The sequence below is a fragment of the Vicia villosa genome, linkage group LG7, assembly GCF_029867415.1.
Source record: "Vicia villosa cultivar HV-30 ecotype Madison, WI linkage group LG7, Vvil1.0, whole genome shotgun sequence".
Lineage (NCBI taxonomy): Eukaryota > Viridiplantae > Streptophyta > Magnoliopsida > Fabales > Fabaceae > Vicia > Vicia villosa.
In genome coordinates this window covers 30,262,773-30,266,746 of record NC_081186.1, presented here as the reverse complement: position 1 = coordinate 30,266,746, position 3,974 = coordinate 30,262,773, and positions in this window count along the sequence as shown.

Here is a 3,974-nt window from a genome sequence, read left to right as displayed (position 1 = left end):
AAAGACTTCCTGCCCTCTCATTGTATGGATAGACCCTTTCGCCCGAAAGACTAAAAGAACAATTTTTCTAACTTAGGATAGTTGCTGTTAATTGCTTGCTCTTCTTTTCAAATTCAAAAATTCAAAATACTTTTCACACCTCCTTTCAAAACTATTCAAAACAAGGCTACGCTTATTTACAAGCTAAAGTCCTTAACGAAGTTTTTTACTATTCACACACGACACTCTTTCAAACAATACAAACAAAGTGAGCTAAGAAATTAAGAGCCCATGGATAACCATGGATGCAAAGGGTGCCTTACACCTTCCCGTTGTATAACTTACCCCCCCGAACTCAAAATCTTTTTAAGGCCTTTTCCTGTTCTTTTAGCCTTTCCTAAAATTGGATAAAATAAAAGTCGGTGGCGACTCTTGCTTACCGTACATTTCAAATAGAGTTAGTTCACCATATTACATACACTTATTCAACCCCCCCTTTCTAAGTGTTTTTCTATCCTTCAATTGGCATCAGAGCGCCGGTTCTAAGGATCAAGCACTTAACCGTCTTTAGAAAAGATTCAGGAAGAGAAAAACGCTAAGTCAAGATGGTTGAAACTCCACCACCTACATCTACATCTGGCTCTGCTGAGCAACACAATGGACATGGAAACAATGGCTACACTAGACCACCAGTATTCGGTGGTGAAAACTTTGAATATTGGAAAGATAGACTCGAAAGTTACTTTCTTGGTTTAGATGGTGACTTATGGGATCTTCTGGTGGATGGTTACAAACATCTAGTGAAAGCTAGTTGTTTAACGCTCACAAGACAAGAAATGAGTGATGATCAAAAGAAGCATTTCAAAAATTATCACAAGTGTAGGACTATTCTGTTGAATGCTATTTCTCATGCTGAATATGAGAAGATATCAAACAGAGAAACTGCCTATGACATATATGAATTATTGAAAATGACTCATGAAGGAAACGCCCAAGTCAAGGAGACCAAAGCTCTTGCCTTGATCCAGAAATATGAAGCCTTCAAGATGGAGGATGATGAAAACATTGAAACAATGTTCTCAAGATTTCAAACTCTAACTATTGGATCAAGAGTTCTTGACAAAGGGTATACAAAGGTTGATCACGTCAAGAAGATCATCAGAAGCTTGCCAAGAAGATGGGGCCTAATGGTGGCTGCATTCAAGATAACAAAGAATCTGAATGAAGTCTCTTTAGAAGAGCTGATCAGTGCCTTGAGGAGTCATGAAATTGAGCTGGATGCTAATGAACCTCAAAAGAAAGGTAAGTCTATTGCATTAAAATCTTTAAATAAAAAATGCACTAACGCTTTTTAGGCAGAAGAAGAGGATTCTGAAGAATCAGAATCAGAAGAAGAAGAAGATGAACTGTCCATGATCTCCAGAAGGGTAAACCAACTCTGGAAGAGGAAACAAAGGAAGTTCAAGAACTTCAGAAGTTCTAAGAAGTCTGAAAGAGGAGAATCTTCTGGAAGCAGAAGATCTGACAAGAAGAAGGTCACTTGCTTCGAGTGCAATGAGCCAGGTCACTACAAGAGTGAGTGTCCAAAGCTTCAGAAGGAGAAACCCAAGAAGAAGTTTCATAAGAAGAAAGGTCTTATGGCAACTTGGGATGATTCAGATTCATCAGAATTAGAATCAGACTCTGAAGGCGAGCAGGCTAACATTGCGCTGATGGCTACTGTGGATGATGAAGCAGAATCTACATCAGAATCAGAATCTGACTCTGAAGAGGTATTTTCTGATCTAACTAGAGAAGAGCTTGCTTCCAGTTTAGCTGAAATTCTTGAAATCAAGGCTAAGCTTAGTATCAAGTACAAAAAGCTAAGAAAGCTCTTTGTATCCAAAACTAAGAAGCTTGAATTAGAAAATTCTGAACTTAAAGAAAAGGTTTTAAAACTATCCAAAGATGCTAAGTCATTTTCTGGTTCATAAGAATCTATTCCAAGCCTGAACCATATTCTTAAAGAATATGACTTGAGTTTCAGGAAATTCTTATCTAGAAGTTTTGGTAGAAGTCATCTTGCTTCTATGATATATGCTGTTTCTGGAAACAAGAGAGTTGGCATTGGCTATGAGGGTGATACCCCATACAAACTTGAACCTGTAGATGATATGAAAAGCCATTGTATGATCAGTTCAAGTATGGCCACTCCCATGATATTAGGCTCACATCACATGCCAAAAGATTTCACATTACACACACTAAGAAGCATGTGACACAACCTAGAAAATATCATGTGACTCAACCTAAGGAATATCATGTTGTACCTCCTGTTAATTATAATGCTAAACCCAAGTTCAATAAGAACTTGAGGAGAACTAACAAGATAGGACCCGAGAAAATGTGGGTACCTAAGGAAAAGATTATTCCCGTTGCAAATATCCCTGGCTGCAAAGAAGACAAAGGAAAGCATGTCATGGTACCTGGACTCTGGGCGCTCTCGACACATGACGGGAAGAAGGTCTATGTTCCAAGACCTGGTGCTTAAATCTGCTGGAGAAGTTAAGTTTGGAGGAGATCAGAAGGGCAAGATAATTGGCTCAGGAACCATAAGTACTGGTAACTCTCCTTCTATAACTAATGTTCTTCTAGTAGATAGATTAGCTCATAACTTGTTGTCCATAAGTCAATTAAGTGACAATGGTTATGGCATAATCTTTGATCAAAAGTCTTGTAAGGCTGTAAATTAGAAGGATGGCTCAATCCTATTTACAGGCAAGAGAAAGAACAACATTTACAAGATTGATCTTCAAGATCTTAAGAATCATAAGGTAACTTGTCTTATGTCTATTAGCGAAGAGCAATAGGTCTGGCACAGAAGATTAGGCCATGCTAGTTTGAGAAAGATTTCTCAGATTAACAAACTAAATCTGGTCAGAGGACCCCCAAATCTGAAATATAAATCAGATGCTCTTTGCGAAGCATGTCAGAAGGGAAAGTTCTCCAAACCTGCATTCAAGTCTAAGAATGTTGTTTCTTCCTCTAGGCCGCTAGAACTTTTGCACATTGATCTGTTTGGCCCAGTCAAAACAGCTTCTGTCAGAGGGAAGAAATATGGATTAGTCATCGTAGATGATTATAGCCGTTGAACTTGGGTAAAGTTCTTGAAACACAAGTGTTCTTTGACTTCTGCACTCAGATTCAATCTGAGAAAGAGTGTAAAGTCATAAAGGTCAGAAGTTATCATGGTGGCGAATTTGGGAACAGATTCTTTGAGGAGTATTTCAAAGAAAATGGTATTTCCCATGATTTCTCTTGCCTAGAACTCCACAGCAAAATGGAGTTGTAGAGCGATAGAATAGGACTCTACAAGAAATGGCCAGTACCATTGTAACACCCTTCTAAACCCCACGGAAATTTATAAAATGATTCAGAGTAAAACATGAAAACAAGGGTGCCACAATTCAATTTAAAACAATTATCATAAATCGATTGTCATGCTTCACTTAGGGACAAAATTATCAATTTAACAAAATCATGTTTCTACACAACGGAACATTAATCAACAGATAAGCATAACATCATCTATGCAATATCTCACAAAATTAATCCGATAATAACAAAAATAGAGTATTATCATAAACTCTAAACTAGCGTTCCCCCAGTGTTACAATATCAGAGCATGACACCGACGCTATACTTAAACAAATTGGCCTATGAGCTATCCTCACCAAAGCTAAAGCCGCTACTCGCCAATCTGAAAATGTCAACAGTAAGGGTGAGTCTCATTCAAATTAACAAATGTTATTGAATCATAAATAATAACACATCATAGTTACATCATTCACCCAATTGTTTCATAAACAGACATTCAGACAAGTTTCATCATCACAAAACAATCCACCAACACATCATCAATATTTATAACACTGGAATACATCCATTCATGTTATAAAAGTCATGCATATGAATGCAACTGACACTATGCATGTGGTACCAACATCATCAAATGG